Below are 19,850 nucleotides of genomic sequence, written 5' to 3'. Positions count from 1 at the left end.
GTCGCAGAAACACAGGAAGCTCACTGCTTCATACTGAGTCAGACCAATGGTTCATCTAGCTCAGCACTGTTTTACAATGACTGCACACCTTCCAACCTGTTGAGTTCCAATATTGGAATATGTGTCTTCCCGTCCATGCTCCCATGCAAGTCACATGACCCATGTGAGGTCACAGAGCCCCAAAGACACACTTTTTTCAGGGCTGTGCATTTTAGGATGCTGCACAAGATCGTGGCCCCGAAAAAGCCAACTGGAATGTGCTAGATGCTGTACAATTTTAACTGTATTTTAATTGCTGCTTTTTTTCTTATATCATATTTTATTGATTGCAATCTGCATTCCATAAAATCCAAATTATAATACAATATAAGAAATAAAAGAAGCAGTGAAAATACAATTAAAATTGAATTTGTGTATTTAATGTGTACATTCTGCAGACCACCTCCACAAAACTCATGGACATCTGGCAGTCTACAGACTACAATTGTGAAAATCTAGGTTTAGGATTGGGCCATCTGAAGAACTACTTCCATCTGCCTAGGTGTTGAGACCTTAAGGAGAGGCCCATCTATCTATCTATCTATCTATCTATCTCTCCTGTCAGCATCAGATGCATCTTTGGGGACTACTCAAGAAAAACCCCTTTTATTTAATCAGGCATTTTGGCCTAATGGGTTGTTGTTGTTGTTCTGCTACTCTGCATTTTGAATCTAATTTGATTTTAATTATGTTTTTATCTAGCTGCTATTTTTATCTGCTCTTTTCTGGTTTCATTGTCATCTTGCAGCCTTGTTTGTGCTCTTTCCTTTCCAGTTTTTTTTTTTAACTTGTAGGTTTTAATTCACAAACAAGGAAGCCAGATGACAATAACACCGGATTAGAGCAGACAAAAATACTTTAATTAATTTTTCATTTTTATTTGTTATGTTCACTATTTTTATGTGTTACATTTATACCCTGCTTGGGTTTTTTTATGGACAGCAGTAACAAATAAATACTGTAAATAACCCATTTTTCTCCATTGAAGAACATTTTAGGGAGGACTGTCATCAGCTGCTGAAGTTGCTAAGGTTGGTTGAAAGCATATGAATGTGGACCAAAGTTATTTCAAGGGATGCTCAAACCTTCAAGTTAAAACTGGGCTATCTGCTTCACTGCTTCAGTGGATTTGCAGTCTGATTGGAAAAAAAGCTTATTTTCCACGAAGATAATGCAGAGGGGAGGGAAAACAGTTTTATCTTACCAACATTTTGCTAAAGTCCATCATCTATTCTAGGCCACTGTTCTATCTTTTGTACTTATTGGCAAGGGCTCCAAATGGGCAGAGATGCAAAATCTGGGCATGAGAGTGAGATCTGATCTCTAGTAAGTTCCTTCTGTAATATTTATCTACAAAAAAAGACTAGAAGGCCATATGCTAAGCGAGCCATAAATGCCATGCTTTGTTTCAATTTTGGAGTCTTTTGCTGGTCAGAAAGAAAGAAACCCTCCAATAAAAAGATGAGTAATGACAATGCAACCCAAAGAAGGTTTAGAGACATGTGTTCTAGATGTGATCATACTACATACCACCTAACATTTTTGTTTGTTTAAAACTTTAAATGATGACGCATTCAATGGGAGTTTCCCTTCTTTTCCTCTGCTTCTCACATGCCTCAAAATCTACTCCTCTGGCTACTTCAGAGCAGGTTGCAGGATAGGAAGCCGAAGGGGAAAGGAAAGGAAGGGGAGGTCCCATTGAGCCAGCAGAAGTCTAGTCATGTAATGTGAGATTTCACCCATACGCTGGAGAAATGAAGCTTTTATAAACACCAAAACTTGCTACATTTCAACCAACCAAAATCAGTAGAAAACCTTACAGTACACAATTTATCAGTGAGCTATAAGAAGCATTGTTTTTGTTTAGTCCTAAAACTTACAATTTACGCTCTCCCAGATAAGGAAGCAACCTGATGCACCAGAAGCTGGTGTAAATGAAGCTAAAGCTACACCTGATCTAAACCCTGCTCAGCAGCAGAGCTGCTGCTATTCTGCCCAAACCTGGCAGAGGGAAAACAAGCCTTTAAAATAGTCTTATGACAAATTGCCAGGTTACAATATCAAGCTGAATGGGTTTAGGATCTAGATTAAGTACCCCCACTCTGGTCACATCCATGCCACACACCCAGAATGCCCATTTTGGAAGGCTTCCACTGGCTTCCACTCAGCTAAAGCCCAGCTGAGCAAGTTATGCTAGTATATCTTGGGCTGAGCCAGAGTTAGGAGAGGCAAATTTAAGGGAGTGTGAATGGTTCACCTGCACTGGGTGCCGAGCCAAGAGGGCACCACAAGGGCACTGCAACAATGATGAACAATGGAAGGTGAGAGGCAGGGGCGCGCTGAATTTTGGCATCACACAAGGTGCTACAGAAATTTTAAAGCCCAAAGGCCACCACTGGTTAGGAGCTTAACACCAGCTGAGCCAGAGATCTGTTGCATCCAAAACTGCTCATCCCAGGAGATCTTTTCATAAGATTTGCCCCTAAATTTCCCATTTTGGAAAATAAAAGCATGCAGATAATAGGATCCATAGAGCACAATGCCCCTCCAACCAAGACCGCAAAATCAACCCCAGAACAAATGCTGGACTGATGGCAAACTGGAAAATTCATGGCTTTCCACCATCCCTAAATGGGGTGGATAGAAACAGTTGCTCCTTTATCAACCTTTCCCACACAAAGAGGTTGAGTAAAATATACTGGTAGCTGCTTTTTAGCAAGCTATGGTAGAGGGGCTATGATTTCTCTATACGTATTAGAATTCAGAAGTGCAATTTATTGACATCATTCAGTGTGTCCCCCCCCCACCAAATCACTCTTTCCCATAACTAAGTGGCAAGAGACTATGTCCAAAGATAACATTTCAAAATAATGGATTTAGGATCCACAGATTTTCCCAATGAATCAAATCCTTATTCTGAGCAAAGAGCCTCCCAAAGAAGTTTCTGCTTTCTGGGGGAAACCAAACCATCATGTTGTGCATGATATTTATGTCAGATAGATCTGAATTATGACTTGGATGAGGTACTATTCAGTAAGGACAGACATCAGACAACATAAATTATAGGCAAGGCGCGTTCCAGTCACGAAGGAACAACTGAAAACACAAGCCTTACATTTGGTGAATATAACTCATTATTGTGCCCAAATGCATCATACTTCACTGCAAGACCACGTAAATGGACTCCTTTGGTGTGAGAGCGATCAGTTGTTTTGGAAGAGTCATTTGGGAATGCTGCCAAAAGCAAGCGGTTTCACTCTTTCCTATTCAAAATTGCCATGCTTTTCCTCATTTCTGGACTGTGGTTTTGTCAGCAGTGAACCCTTGCATGTCCCCCTCCAAACAAAGTGACAAGGAAGTGACACCTTTCTCAGATGGTTGGTCCCAACAACAAACCCCTGGGAAGCATCTAGAAGAAGTCATGTCATACATCTCTGGCTATAGACCTGCATTATGCATGGTGCTCCATTGATTCAGATTGCAATGCCTTTAGAACTGTGGACCATGACACTACTGCCAGTGTCAATATGAGTCCAAGCTATCAGTTCTACCAGTAGGATTTATTGTAATAGGCACAATCCAAAGAATGTTAACTGAGCATTTTGATCCCATTTATTTCCACGGGAACTTCTGTGTCTCATTCATTAGTCTATGTGCATATGAGACTTTTATTGCTAGGGGAGTGGGCCTCTACTAATAACCATTACCACAGATGCTGTTGAGTCCATTTCCACTGCTCTTGACAATGAGGAAATCCAACTTGCATGGATGGAGCTCTAGTGCTGGACCACGGCCACAGCAGAAGGTATTCACTTTCTCTGATTGTGCAGGTTGCTGTGTGCAAACATATCCCAGTCCCTTTCCCATTATAAAATGTGCATAACCTCCACAGTGCATCCAGCCTCCTGTATGGGTGAAAATAATTATCTGGCCTTTGTGCTTTGCCAACATCCAGGCTTGATGACTGCAAAGTGTTATACGTAGGCTTGCCTCTGTTTGGAAACCTCCATGGGTTCACAAATTAGCAGTCTGGCTGTCGCCTCGCCAATACAATTGCTTGCTCTTTTTACTTGTTTACAGCAAAATTATATCATACTAACACTAAAAGTTGTGGACATTCAATGAAGCTGAATGCTGCAAAATTCAAGATACACAAGAAAGCAGCAATGAAGCAACATGGGCATATGAGAGGAAGAAAAGTGGAAAAGCTGATTCAAAGCTGAGTTGGAGAAGAACATTTGGGTCTATAACCCTAGCCTCATATTTGGGATGAGTGTTAGTGAGCTGTCAACATGTGTATTTCTGAGCGGGGAGTATTGCAAAGTGCCAGCATAAGCTGACTATAGCTGCTGTAAATCAGTGGGATGCAAAACTTATTCACTGATACATATCTGCTCTGAAGAAAGGGGCTTACACCCAGGCAGGGCAGTTCTATTCAAGCTGTCATTATACAGTACTTATAAAAACAACCCATTCTTTTCTTTTCATATGCTGGCTACATACCTTCTAAAGCATGTTTGCTTTTGCAGAAAGGTTGCAGTAGCATTGTTTGTTTAAATCTCAGACCATTTTAGGCACTGTATACTCTAGCAACAAAGAATAAAACTACTGAAGAGGACTTCTGTGTGCTGTGTGGATAAAGGGTTATGCATAGAATGCATTTTGATAGTCCATGCTGGCTACTGACCTGTGTCGTGGAGTTTTCATCTGTAGGGTTAATCAGCCCTTACTAGGGTGTCAAGTAAAATATACTTAATATGGATTAAGAGAGCCTGTTTTGGGTTGAGCCAGTCTTAACCTTGTTTGAATAAGAGTCAAATGCAGTATGTTCACATTACTTTTGATCAGTGCTAAAATGGTCTGAATAGCCTTAAAATGGGCTAGCTAACCTAGATTAGCTAACATAGCTTAATTACTCGTGGTGGTGGGCAAACCTTCCCTATAGACAAACCCTCTAATTATTAACTTAAAATGTGCATTAAATAGGCATTACTTAACCTACCAGAGCTAATTAACCTCCTGAGCTCAGAAAGTTAAGCTCCTAACCTTTGCTCAAAATAATCCTAGAGTGGGAAAGCAATGGAGGCTGTAACTCAAACTGGACCATATAAATACAGAGGAGGAAGCTAGTATTTGTTTGGGTTCTTTAAAAGCAAAATCTGCTTGGTTGCTTGTTTGGGGTCAAAATAAGAGCCTCTTTCGCAACGGCTGCTGGAGAAATGCTCTTTTCTATAAGGAAGAGGACAAAGAGTGCTCTTATTCCTACTCTTCCTAGCAAAACAACTCCTCCTGGTTTTCCTACCTGTGGGTGGTCATCACCACATGACTGCTGCTTATTCCAAAGCAGGGGTGGATGCCGGAGAGAGCCAGGACCGTACATCCAGACCTAATAAACACACCAATTGTCTGTAGTTATAACAGAGGTAGTAACCACTAATTAGATTCTACACTCTCCTGTCAGGAGTGTTTATACAACCAAGCTCTGCACTCATTCATAGCCATTATAGTCTGTTAAAAAAATACTACTGTTTCTTATACACATTGGTTTCAGTGAGCGAATCAACCCCTTGTACATGGAGGATTATATAATACCTTTCTTTTCATTATGACATTGTTTTGTTTTTATTTTATTTTATTTATTTTGGGGGGGGGGTCTTTCATTACTAACCACTGTGGGATCATCTGGATGAATGATGAGATATAGGGGGGAAACTCTAATAAACTGCTGGTAAATATACATACCAATTATTATATTGTTGGTAAATATACAAACCAATGCTGCTAATATGTATTCCACCTCTGTGATTTCATTCCTGTAAGAGGAGGCAAGGCTGTCAAAGTCTGTTTTTCTTTCCATGAGGAGTTTGTGCCGCTGCGGCAGGTAGAAATGATGCGAAAATGGGTGAAATTGTTCTCGCTTCTACAATACATCTACTGTACTAAAATTGGGATAATTCAGGAAAAGCAAGAATGGCATGCATTCAGGTAGCTGTCTCCCATTATCTAACTATCGAGCACCTATTTAAAGGCAGGAGAGCCCTGACAGAGGGATGCGCACAAGCAGATTCCTGTGTTATCCTCACTATTCTTTGTTAAATTAAGAGCATTATTAATTTGCTAGTAACAAGAGCGCTGAGCGTTAGGTAGTGTAGCTCTGTGGCAGAGCATATGTCTTGCATTTCAAAGATCCCAGATTTAATCCCTCCAGATCTACACTCCGGGTAGGGTAAAGAAAGTCCCCCTCCTCCAGCTGCTGCCAGTCAGCATAGATGCTGCCGAGCCAGGCAGGCCAATAATCTAATTCCTTTTCTTGCGTTGAATGTAACCAGATTTATTCACTGAAGGGGGGAATAAATAATAAAAGGTGGCTGGGTTCTATTTCTTGCTATTCCTTTATCACCGTTGGTATTGAGTCATCTGCAGAAGATGCGTCTTCTGTAAAAAAAAAAAAAAGAATGATGGTGTGGGTATTACGAAGGAAGGAAGGAAGGTTCCACGGTGGAACCAACCACGCGGATAGCTCTTACCTTGAACCAGGCTAGATCCTTGGCGGAAAGGTTTAGTCGAGCGATCCCTTGGAAGGATCAGGCCTTGCAGGTGCAGGGGGCGGGTGGAGGAGGGAGACTTTCGTAATCCTAGCAGTTTTAAGGAAGATCGGTCCGAGCTGATGCAGAAAGAGGGAGAAGTTCCCCATCTTCCGCCGGTTTCGCCGCTGCAACTTTTTTCGCGTGTGCGTGCGCGCGCCGGCGCAGAGTTCCCCTTATCATGAATGGGTGGGCAAGCTCATAATAGAACGCTGGGGATAATTAATAAGGATGATGAAAAGAACGCGCCGCCCGGCAGTCAGCGCGAGCAGAGGAAACTTAAGGAAATGGAACTGCCCTTCCAAGTTCAGTTGATTGGCGCTCCAGCCAGACAGGATCGCTGGAGAAATTAGCTTTGTCCTTTGCCTGCTTAGGCTACAGCCCCATATTCACTTACTCGGGAATGAGCTCTGTCGGAAATCCGCAGGACTTACTTTCGAGTAGGCATGTTTCGGATTGGATGGCGCCGTTAAAAGCCTGTAATTCATGAAAGTCTTTTTCAAACGTGTTAGCGCCGATTACTGTACATCCCTAACTAACCTTGGGCTTGTTAGAGGTTTGTTTTCCTCAGATGCGATGGGAGAAAACAGCTGGGAGGAATTTTGCCGCTGAGTGTTGTGCAGTAAATCTCGTTTTGTCCAAATAAAGTGTGCATAGGATTGCGGTCCTCGGCGTGAGTGGGTCATTTTTAGGGAAAGGATGCGAGCAAAGCAGATTTCTGAGCCTTGGCAGTAAAACCGAATTCCTCCGCGCAACGCAATCCTATGCAACTCAAAAATAATCCTCATGGTTTTGAATGGAATTTACTACCAGGTACTTACATCTGCACAGGAGCGCACCCTTGGTGTCCGTTTGCAATCCTATGCACACTGATTTGGGAGCAAGCATTCATAGGATGCGAGTGGGTTTCAGCAAGACTCCATTCCCTAACAGCCTGATTAGAAGCACAAGTTTTTAGAGATGGAAGAGCCTCAGAAAATCCAAGTTTGGCTCCATGCAGGACATCTGGAATATGCAGTTCTTAAACTCTATATTCAGAGGTGAGCAGTCTTAACAAAAGTCAGTTTAGCTACTCTAGGAGAACCAATAATTTGAATCCAAGCTTTTTACGTTCATTCACTGAAGATGAAGGAATGATTCTCTCCCTCTCCCCCGCCCAGGTCCCTGCAGACGAATCTGCAGTAATTCTTCTGAGTTAGGCGAAAGCCAATTCTGTGCGGGTTTATTCCGAATTAAAGTTTCCCCGAATTCCGTGCAATAGAGTTGTGCACACTTGCGGGAGTGCAAGCCACAATCAGCGGAGTGGGACTTGCTTCTGAGTAAACAGTTACAAGAGTTCACAGTTAATCCGGATTGCGAGTACGGGATTTTATGGAAGTACCCCGAAACAAAAGGGGTGGGGGTTAGCAGAGAGAACTTTCCAAAATGAATGGGGGGGCAGACAATGAAATAGTTGACACCTTATGGTGCAGTTGTCTAGAACTGAAGCCACTACTATTACTCCAGAGGAACGGATTGGAGGAAAGGAAGGACACTCTCCTTCTAAAGTAGTGGTGGTGAGTAATCCGATGTGGACTGCCCTGTCTGCCTACTCCAGAGTAGCCCCAGGATCCTCTAGCCGCGGCTAGCCCATAATCACTTCGATGCAATTCTCTGTCAGCATCGCTATGGTACCGTACTCTGGGGTTTTAAATTTTCTTTCCAATTTATTGACTGTTGAGAAGCCTCCGTAAGACTTTTGTGCGTCTAAACGGAGCTGTGGTGGTGTTAGTAATACTGATGGTGTCGTTCAGCTTTTGTGGCCTTAGTGGGACAAAACAACCTCAGACAGTCGTTTAATAGCGAGCAGCAACAGCAGCTTTCTTGTTTTTCGGGTGCAAATATTTAGTGGAAACGTAAGAAGTCAAGTCGAAAGGATTAAGTGCATACCAAGATTTATGGAGCTAGTTTTATTGGGACCTTTTACGAGAAACTGAGAGATGATTCATTTTTATATGTAACATTTTACACCGCAATGCAGCTCCCAGGCTGTTAATGTTCAACAGAGTTTGGGGGCAGGAGAAGAACTCCTACACACACACACACACACTTTTTTTTTTACAGGTCGGCTTTTATTTCGCCTTGGAAACCATTTCAACTAGCGGACTCCACGAAAGGGTTAAGGGGTTAGCAAGACTGTGTTTTTCTTTTCCTCCCCCTGTGTTTACATGGCTGGCGGGTCCCCTCAAAGAGGAATTATGAAAAAGAAAATAGTTTCCACCTGTAAGCCTGAAGGCTGATACTAAGGCTGCGGTCCCTGCGCGCAAAAGAGTTCCACTGGGGAGTTCCACCGGGCTCTGAAGATTTCCTTCCTAATAAATATAGAAGCCTAGGATCTCATTGCGCGGCAATGTGAAATTAACGGGGCACGCCTTTTTTGCAGCTTCAACCGTTGCGTGTTTACTCATTGCATTCAACAGGACTTACTTCTGAGTAGACATGCATAGGTTTTCAAAGGCCTGTTGTAAGCCGTAGTGAGCGCAAGTGGGCTTACTTCCGAGTAGACACTCAAACGAGCGGCTATAATTATGAGTGCCCTTCTGCGGGGGTTCAAGTCCAATTGGAGGCGGGGGCACTTCGAAGTTAGGGCGCTAAGTAACATAAACTAACTTCGAAAGTTCCAGTGAAATTAAAGTGGCTTCGTCCCAAGGAAACACGGCCAGGGTACAAAATGAGAGGTCAGTCTCTCCACCCAGTTCTGTAGGTGCTAGGGCTTAATTTCTGAAGGCTGGATTGGTCTGACGGCTGCCAACCACTTTAAGCGATTCCTCTTTGAAACTAATGTCGGGGGGGAGGGGTAAGCAGATTATGATCAAGCTTAATTGGGAAACGCCATCCTTGGCGTGCATTCTTGAGACTGTCCTATTAAATAGCCTACTCTGGATTTGCCATAGAATCAGCCTGCACCTAATCGTAATCTGAAGCAGCATCCATTAAAATCCCGGTAAATGCGCTTTTAGGATGGGGCGCCGGACACCACCCGGTTGTATCATATGATTCCAGGTGCATGTTTACTTGGAAGTAAGTCCCGCTGCGTTCAGTGAGGCTTACTTCCAGGAAAGCACAGACATTTATCTAATCAGAAGCCAACCTCGTTATTTTCATTAGGAGTTACTTGCCCAACGCAACCCGATTCTATGTTTACTCGGAAGTAAGTTCCAATAAATACTCCGGGACTGCTTTCTAAGACAGCTTGGGTAGGTCTACAGCCTGCCACCGCAACCCTATGTATGAAGAAACCCCTTTGTGTTCGACGAGACTTAAAGGTAAAGGGACCCCTGACCATTGGGCCCAGTCGTGACCGACTCTGGGGTTACGGCGCTCATCTCGCTTTATTGGCCGAGGGAGCTGGCATACAGCTTCCAGGTCATGACTAAGCCGCTTCTGGTGAACCAGAGCAGCGCACGGAAACGCCGTTTACCTTCCCACCGGAGCGGTACCTATTTATCTACAGTACTTGCACTTTGACATGCTTTCAAACTGCTAGGTTGGCAGGAGCAGGGACCAAGCAACGGGAGCTCACCCCTTCGCGGGGATTCGAACCGCCGACCTTCTGATTCGCAAGCCCTAGGCTCTGTGGTTTAACCCACAGCGCCACCCGCGTATACGAGACTTATTTATAGGCAAATTACAGGTAGGTAGCCGTGTTGGTCTGACGTAGTCAAAACAAATAAAAAAAACCCTTCCAGTAGCACCTTAGAGACCAACTAAGTTTGTCATAGGTATGAGCTTTCGTGTGCATGAACACTTCTTCAGAGACTTACTTATAGGCAAATGTCCGTACAATCGCTGCCTTAGGTTAACCAAGCAAAAGCGGTGCGTTAGATTCATTTGGTTGTTAGGACTTCGATAGGACTGCGTACATTTCCTGTCTCAGAGGATGGGAATGGAGTGGGAAAATTTACATCCCCCGAGAAAAATGACAGAAATCTGGCCGAACGTTTCACTCCAGGTGCACGCAGGAAACAATGTTCAGAAGAAAGTAACCTTGTCTCCGGCTACTACTATTGGAGCACATAAGACATTGATTTTCTGGAATTAAATCGCAGCCTAGGCAAAATCAGACAACTCTGAAGTAACATTATATTCCGCTGCTAAGGCTATGGAGCAACTACAGACATAGCGCATAATCCTCGGGGAAGGTCTCCTGCGCAAGGCACGTTGAAGTCCACGTGAACTGCTCAAGAAGTTCACACATACGAAGAGCCTGCTGGATCGGGCCAATGGCCCATCTAGTCCAGCATCCTGCTCGCTGAGTGGCAGCTAGACAACACGTGGCGTCCACCGCTTACCTGGCTGCAGAGACAGAAATAATGTGGAAAGTTTTAATTTATTCCAGACAGAGCGTTGGAAACCTGAAGTCCCATTTGCCTCCCGATACAAACATTTAAATCTCCGCGGCTCTAATGGATTCCCTTCCCCATGAAAAGGCGCAGCTGGACCGTACACATATATCAAACCGGGTGGAAAAAGGGGTGAGGTGGGGGCCCGTTTAAATCAATGTATTGCAATCGAGTTCAGTTCTTCCATAATCACATCCCGAACTTGTGAGATCCAGGGGACGTTGATCTCAATGGAAACATCAACTTGCAAGTTCAACAAAACACCATAGGATTGCAACTTAACTGCGTAGTAAATTCCAGTAACTCCCTGGACACTTACGTCGCAATCCTATGCATAGCTATTCAGTATTAAGTCCGAGTACGATGAGACTACGTTTGTATAGGACAGTAGTTTTACGCTTTGGTAAGTGCATTTAGGATTGCTGGCTGTGAATCATGCATTGGGAATTCGGCTGATAAGCTGTCTGCTCCTCTGGAAACTTAAAAAAGAAACCCAAAAAACCACATCACCCTGTCAGTTTGGAAGAGAAGGAGGGCGGGAACGCAGACGCGCCTCTTGGGCGGTCAAGAGATCGAGGCAAAAAGTCATCTCTGCTATGGGACTCGGTGTTTTGATTCTGGCGGAAGAAAGACTGCTGTCAAGACTAGGGCAATTCTGGCTTGAAATGCTAGGCACCCCCTTCCTTTCACCTTAGGCAACAAGCTCTCGCTCGGGGTCTCTTTCTCTCTTCAAAGGCTTTCCCCTAAATTCTACTGGGCAATAGAACTAAGTGTAGACCTCACATTTGGGGGGGGGGACTTGAGTTGCAATCCTATGCACACGCAGTAAGGCCTGCTTCAGAGCAGATATGTAATGCATCGGAGAGCACACCATGTACCATAGCAACGGGATTTCTTGGTAAAAGCCCTCCAGTCTAACGACTATCAGAGTCTGGACAGGGACCCAAATCCAGTACAGCCCCAGCAGACAACCTCAGGCTTCTGGCTAAATATAAGCCTCCAAGCCTCTCTAGCCAGCCCTCGGGACACTTCTCAGGCCACATCCGTTATTCGGGTCATACTTGTTTTTCCCTGCTGCAGCCCAGCAGCAGCAGAGACAGCCCAAGGTTCCTTGAGTGTTTTGGCCTGGCTGGAATGTGTCCTTGAACTGTGATAAAGCCTCTTGTTTACTTGGATGAAGAAAGGTGTTTGTAAAACACACACACACACACACACACACAGAGAGAGAGAGAGAGAGAGAGAGAGAGAGAGAGAGAGAGAGAGAGAGAGAGAGAGAGAGAGAGACTTTTGCATGGCTGGAATGTAATCTATTGATACAAAGGCACATCTGTTGCCCCACCCACTTTGCCTCTGGCCCCACCCACTGCTGGCATTTACCTCCTCCCAAGCATGAGGCATGAGCACCGCAACCCCAGAGTCGGTCAGGACTGGACCTAATGGTCAGGGGTCCCTTTACCTTTAAGCATGAAGCAATGCAGCCAGTGGGTTCCATTCCCCTCCCATGCAGTGCCCCAAACTCATCGGCAACAATGCAATCTTTTACATTTCTATGCAGAAGGAAGTCCCATTGAATTCAGTAGAACTTACTCCCAGGCAAGGGGTATTAGGATTGCACCATCTGGGTGCCAGGTGTTTGCTGTAGACAGCAGAAATGCCGTGGTCCTTGCTCTGAGGTTAAGATAAGAGACTGGAGAATACTCAGGAGTAGGTGAATGGAGTGTGGGGCAGAGAAAATTAGGACCTATAGACATAACACTGCCCAGAAGTAATCATGGAAACTATAGCTCTATAAGGGGAAATGATAAGGGAACAGAGAAGTCTCCAAACTTTCATCCATATTATTCAGGGTTCTTCCTCAAAGTGGCATAAACCTAGTACAGTGGTACCTCTACTTACGAATTTAATGCGTTCCGAACACACATTTGTAAGTCGAAAAAAATTGTAAGTCGAATCCCATAGGAATGCATTGGGAGAAAAAAAATCGTAAGTCGAAGCAACCCTATCTAAAAATTCGTAAGTAGAAAAAATCCTATCTAAACCGCATCCAAGATGGCGGACAGAGCTCCATTTGTAAGTAGAAAAATTCATAAGTAGAGTTATTTGTAAGTAGCGGTACCACTGTATAGGTTTGTGGTCTGCAGAGAGATGGTGTCTTAACAGTAATGTGATCCAGAAGTTGTTCAAGAAAGCCTTTCTTCAAGGGATTGCTCCTGAGAACTTGGAGGAGAAAACAGTCACAGATGTATTAGTGGAAGAGGATACTCTTGACATATGGGTTAAGGAGCAGGGAATCACAAGGGGGGGTCCAGTTGTGCTCATGGTTCTGCTTGATGGTTTCCCATAGGCATCTGGTTGGCCACTGCGAGGGCAGGATGTTGGACTATGAACCTTTGGCCTGATCTAGCAGGGTTCTTCTTCTGTTCTTATGACTGAAGTCTCAGGGACAGACACCCATGGGAGAAAGGAGGGCAAGGAAGCATGGCAGTGGGAGGGATTTGGGAGAAATTTGTGGAGGGAGGGAGGGAGGTTGCAAGAGGACCTCAGGTAAAAAGGTAAAGGAGAAGGAGAAGTAGAGTGCTTGCTATTAGTTATAGCAGGATAGTCATCATGGTGCCCTCCATATGTTATTGGACTCCACTTCCCATCATCTTTGACCATTGGCTATGCTGACCAGGGTTGATAAGAGTTGGATTCTAACAGGGCCGTCTTAAGCGCCCCTGGCGCCGTGGTGCGCCGGATCCCTCCGGTACCCCCCCGCCCCGTTTTCCAGCGCGGTGGGCGGGCGCAGCGCGGCTGCCACAGGCGCTGCTGTGCAGCGGGCAGGCAGGCACAGCACGGTTGCTGTGGCCGCAGCTGCGCGGCGGACCTGCGGACTGGCCGGCCAGCGGGCGGGCACAGCTCATGGTGCCCCCCTGGCGGGCTGGCGCCATGGTGCCCTGCGCCACCCAGCCTGGCCGTAGGGCCGGCCCTGGATTCTAACAGTATCTAAAAGGCACTGTGTTGGCTACCCAAATGTATACTTCCTCCCCACTTCTGGGTTGGAAAGGGTATTAAAGCAAATTGGTTTAGTCTAGACGCAGATTCCCAGCTTTCAACTAAACAACAACAACTGGGAAGAGAAGTTTCTAGTATTTGTAGAACCTAAGATACAAGGCAAAATGTACAGGCACTATTTTCCTCATGTGAAAGTAACTAGCCTAATCCCACCTTTCAGAGATTTACTCCCCCCCCCAAAAAAAGCCTGCAGGTTGGTACAGAGTTTTGTATTGAATGTTTGTGTCTTGAGTCCCAAGGTGAGGTTAAAGTGGAGAAATGTTAGCAATGTGCTCGATTTCCCACGTGTGTTCCATGTGCAGGCAGTTTTGTGTAGTTTTTCCCTGCAAAATTCAATGGGACTTAATCCCATGTGTATATATGACTGAATGTCCTAGAGTCACAAGTACTGTACAGTACCACAAGATTAGTCAATGTAAATCTCAGGGGCAAGGAATACACCGACTTTCACTTTGCAGTTAACCCAAGAATGTTAAAATTAAATACTGTAGAACTCTTTTTTTCTCATTTACATAGAGTAGTACATAACATATTAGAACCTAACAATGATCTCATAAATCATGCTCACATGCTTGGTCACTATTGATATTCTCCAAATTTATCTATTTAACTAAATTAAAGCAGCATGATATAAGAAAACATGCATATAATGGCTTGGATCCTAAGATAAGTTAACTTTAGGAAGTTCGTGGGAATAACGTTTCCCACCCCTTCCCACCCCAGTGGCCACCTATGCCTCTGAAAAGCTTCTTCAGACAGTGGGGGCCCTCCTGAGCAATGTGGAATAGAGGCAGATATCATAGAATCCGTTCTAAGCATGTTTAAAGCTGTAGTCTATACTTACACAGAGTAAGACTCAGACTCAGCACTAGCCGTCGGATTTGAAGCAGTCTTACTCCTGTTGTGAAGTCGAGTGGGAAGAGAAAATTGGTCCTGAGAAATGGCTTAAAGGTAAAGGTAAAGGGACCCCTGACCATTAGGTCCAGTCGCAGACGACTCTGGAGTTGCAGCGCTCATCTCGCTTTACTGGCTGAGGGAGCCGGTGTACAGCTTCCGGGTCATGTGGCCAGCATGACTAAGCCGCTTCTGGCAAACCAGAGCAGCACACAGAAACGCCAAAGCAGTACTTATTTAACTACTTGCACTTTGAAGTGCTTTTGAACTGCTAGGTTGGCAGGAGCAGGGACCAAGCAACAGGAGCTCATCCCATCACGGGGATTCGAACTGCTGACCTTCTGATTGGCAAGCCCTAGGCTCTGTGGTTTAGACTGGCTTAGGTGTTTCCTATTCCATCCAGAATTGTTTCTGAATATCCCTACTTCCTCCAAACTCAACATTTCACCCTTCAGCTCACCACTTACTCTCCAAAAGCCTATTTCAATAATCAAGATCACTGATTTGTTTACAGGGCCATTGTTCTGCCCTTTGGTTTCAGGTTAGCCAAAGGAGACTCTATCTACTGGTTACTCAGTGATATGCTCATCATTTGTACAATTGAACCCAGGAAGGAACATCTTCTTGTTTGTACACATCAGAGGCCCTAAGCGATCAAGGGGCCACAATGAACAGGACAATGTTCTTTAGGCCATGCAGGGCAAAGGTCTCCTCCTGGCAAGGCAAAGCAACTGGGGAGAACAATAGAGAGGAGAAAGGGGAGGGTGTAGGCCTCAAGTTTTTCTGTTTCAATTGTCACATTAGATTTTCTGATGGGGATCAGGGCCAGGCAGAGTTTAGGCTTGTGGAAACTACTTTAAACACACACACACCAGAGATCCCCTAACTCTTAAGCTACAGTCCATAGACACTGGTATAAAACAGTATCTTAGGAGAGGGGGCAACATAATCTTAGAATTAAGGAACTCAGTGCTCAGAATCAGTTTCCAAAACTGAAAGCTCCCAGTCTTGTCACTCAAAAATCCACTCCTGGTTTTCCTCACCCCAACCTTTTTCATCCGATCATGCGCCTGTTTACTTAGGACTTAGTACACTGGCTTGCGATAGAGGGCTCCATCTGAGAATAGGTAACCCTGATCTAAGTTGATTTGTGTCTTTTCACTTTAACGAGTCTCAGTTCGCTTTAAATCTCTCTCTCTCTCTCTCTCTCTCTCTCTCTCTCTCTCTCTCTCTCTCTCTCTCTGTGTGTGTGTGTGTGTGTGTGTGTTTTGAGACTCACTGGTGGGACAGGAATGGTGCGTGTGTGTTCGGTAAGTGTGTCACCCTGTGGGAGGGTGAGGAGGTTCAGCAATCTAATTAGCCCAGTCTTCATACGGATCTTGAAAAGCGTAAATCTTTCCAGGTTCGTAGAAGATTAACTGTCCCGGCCTACCGGGGGCGGCTATTGAGAGCTACATCTGTCTAGTCTGCGTATCACACGAGGCATTTAGCAAGGCAAATCATATGTCCTTAAAATATTTAACTATCACTGCATTAAATGCACATTTAAAGTCAGTTTGCACGGTTGTGAATAGAAATTGGATTAAAGATTGGACACATATTTCTCCGGACATATATTTCAAATTGGGGTGGGAGGGTTCTGCTAAGATTTGTATTTCGAGAGATATTAAGGTATACATCCTGTATGTCTGTCTGTAGACATTGTGTGTGCCATGCACCGTTAAAGCTGGCGTGAAAAGGTAATAAAACTCTCACAAAAACCACACACACTTCTTCAGCGATATTCATTGACCGTCAATGAGATAACACAATTTGGGAACAATTCAGAGATTATATACGTACTTCATTTCCCGTGTCCAAAGTTTGGAAGTCTTGTAGATAGAGCTGGATAAAATATAGTTAAAGTTGTTGCCTGGTGAAACCCCCAGTGGGTGGATGTGTATATCGTGCTAGTGGGAATGCAATGCACAATTTACATTTTTAATCCATTTAACAACCCAATGAAAAGTTATCCTTGTCCCTCCCCTAATCCTTGCAAGTACGTTTTGTCCTTTGTGAAATAAATTCCCTGGCATTCGCAGATTCTGTTCCTCTGGTTTTTCTTCCCTTTATTATCGGTTAGCTCTTCAAGCTCACTTTGACGTTTTACCTTCCGTTAAGTGCAGACTGTTAAAATGCCGAAGAACTGAAGCTGTAAAACAGCAAACAATAACACCGCTAAAATGTGAAGTGTATTTCCAGGAACGTAATCCTAACAGTTTTACGGGCGAGGGACAAAGAGAGACCTAAAACTGGATTCTCTTCGTGCTTTTGGATGCCTGAAGTGTGCCCCGATCCTAAGCACGTTTCCTCGGGAATCAGCCCCCCCCCCGTGTTCAACAAAGTTAACACTCACCCCCCCCACCCAAGTGTGTGTACATACAAGCTTTAAAATATAGCGATCTTAGTTTATTGATCCAGTAATCCTAGAAGGTGCAGAGGCGATCTTTCTTTCTTTCCGTCCTCAGGAGTAGGCGAATGCCCGGGAAGATGGAGGAATAGGCAGCGGCTCGTCGTTTGCCGTTGCAGAAACTTCAAGAAGCCGCCCAAGTCTCTTGGCTTTCTTCTACTTCCAGCTTTTAATTCCTTCCCCGACGAAACGTGCTGGGTTCAGCCGAGCAGAGCTCCTGAAGGCAATCAATAGCCCGTCTATATTCATAAAACTTTCAAAACATCCGCTCTTCTTACAGGCCCACTTCTGTCCATCCACACACGCACGCACGCGGGGAGGGGGGGCGTGCCAAGATATCTCTTCAAACGCTGCCTGCCTACAGGGAAACCAGGCGGGGTAGGGAGCAGTGCGGAAAGTGACGCCCCTCGACGGGAAGGGCGGGGGAAAGAGTCGGGCTTCTTTTTTTGTGGATTGCGATGTGGATTCCTACCCAGACAGCCCTGTTTGCTCGCACCCGCCTTTGGGGTCAGCCGCTCGAATCGCTCGCCGGCACTTCTAATAGAGTCCTCAAGAGAGAGAGAGAGAGAGAGATGCCACAAGTCCAGCCGGTTAATTTATGGCTTTGGGGCTTTAAGACCTGCAACTTGGGAAAGCGATCTTTTCTTCTTTTGAGCCAGCTCTCTTCTCTGGCCTTGCATATTCTCTCTCTCTCTCTCTCTCTCTCTCTCTCTCTCTCTCTCTCTCTCTCTCTCACACACACACACACACACACACACACACACACACATACCCACACACCGTGTTGTCTTACCTTCCAAGGAGGGCCGCGATTCTGTGTGGGATTTTTTTTGCATTTTTTTTTTGCTTTAAAACGTCAGAAACACAACCCCCCGGACGTCCAAGGCCCCTCTGTGATTTACTGCCTACTCCAAATATAATCTCATTATTATTATTTTCCTTCTCAGGAAAAAATGAACCCCCTCCGCGCTTTCCCTCGGGCTTTTATCTTATTAGACGGGGCAGAAAGAAGAGAAGAAATTCCACTCCCTCTCGGGGAGGGATTTAATTCAGGGGTTTTCTGGGATAGGCAATGGGTACTTTCTCCCCCTATTTCTGGCTGAGCTGAGGAGCTGCCAGAGGCTCCTGGGAGGGGAAATGTCGCTTGATGGGTGTTGTGGGTTTTTTTGGTGGGAAATAACTAAAGGGTGTTGTGGAGAACGAGGGCATTTTCCCTTTCTGTCAAACCGGGGGGGGGGGATGAAGAGGGAGGCAGAAAATAATTCTGGTGCGGTTCTAGCCAAGCTTACCTAGGGATTCAATGGGGCATACTTCGAAGTAAACGTATGCAGAGGCTCCTCGGTATGGTCGTCGTCCCCCGTCCCCCCACCACTCCCAAAGCAGAAGCAATTTAAAGGAACTTACTTCCGAGTAGTTCCGTTCGTAGCTCCAGAGACGACCCGATTATCATCGTCAATCTGCCCGCCCGGAAATGAGATACGAAGTCTGTGGTCACGAAAATATTTTTGAATGCATGGACGGAATCAATTGGCTAAGATAGGGCGAGATCTCCGTCTGTTATGAAATGCAAGTTGGTAGTCGTTGAGAACAATTGGCTTAATAATTACCATTCGTTTAAACACAAAGGCGCACAAGCACGCACAGACACACACGAAGAAATGCCGGCCAGGCTCCTCACGCTCCGGTCGGAGTGTTGACCCGAAGAGAGGCACGATCGATTGAAAAACCTGGCCTTGGGTCAAGGACCTTGGCATATTCGGAAGGTCCATCGGCCCTCGCAAAGGAGGGAACAGGGGTTTCTTGGGCCTTGCAGGAAATTCTTTATTTTGAGGGACTCCTTGGGCTTCTCTCTCTAATGGGTATTCCCAAGAAGTAAGGAGAGGGAGACGGAGACGAATCTATTCCCTTCTCCGCCCCCTTTTTTGGAGGGGACATGAATAACAGATTGCTAATATCCGAGTGTGGTTCAGAGGATGGCAGATAATTTGGGTGGTCTCCAGCTAAATCTTACTCGGATTAAACCCATGGAAATGAATATGCCTAATTTAGTCATGGGCCTACTCTGAGAAAAACTTAGTTGCCTACCACCCTTTACTTCTGCTGGGTTTCAGTGGAACTGAACTTCCAAGTCAACCAGCGTGGTGGTGCAGTGGAAAGAGTGGGCTAGTCACTCCCTCTCACCCTAACCTACCTCATAGGGTCTTTGTGAGGATAAAATGGAGGTGAAGGAGAACCAGGAACTCCACCTTGAGCTGCTTGGAGAGAAAGTGCGATTTGAATGAATAACACAAAATAAATATGTTTGTAGTCGCCTTGGATGCTTTAGTTGAGATTCCTGCATTGCAGGGGGTTAGACTAGATGACCCTTGGAGTCCCCTTCATCTCTACGATTATATGATTCTGTAAGTGAATTCAGGTGCACAGGCTATTCCGAGTCCTCTTCGCCCT

At 45.1% G+C, this 19,850-nt stretch overlaps 1 long non-coding RNA gene across 1 annotated transcript; it reads right to left on the bottom strand.

The window, feature by feature from the left end:
- Window positions 1-17,035: 17,035 nt before the first annotated feature.
- LOC148687378 (uncharacterized) lies at window positions 17,036-19,142 on the bottom strand. The gene is made up of 2 exons (XR_015947911.1): window positions 18,807-19,142; window positions 17,036-17,619 (listed from the first exon to the last, which is right to left on the bottom strand). It is a non-coding gene; the product is annotated as an uncharacterized LOC148687378 (long non-coding RNA).
- Window positions 19,143-19,850: the final 708 nt, after the last annotated feature.

This window comes from Zootoca vivipara, chromosome Z1 (assembly GCF_965207765.1).
Source record: "Zootoca vivipara chromosome Z1, rZooViv2.hap1.1, whole genome shotgun sequence".
In the NCBI taxonomy this organism is placed as follows: Eukaryota; Metazoa; Chordata; class Lepidosauria; order Squamata; family Lacertidae; genus Zootoca; species Zootoca vivipara.
Note: the sequence above shows the minus strand (reverse complement) of the source record. Positions and strands in the feature narration are given on the sequence as shown.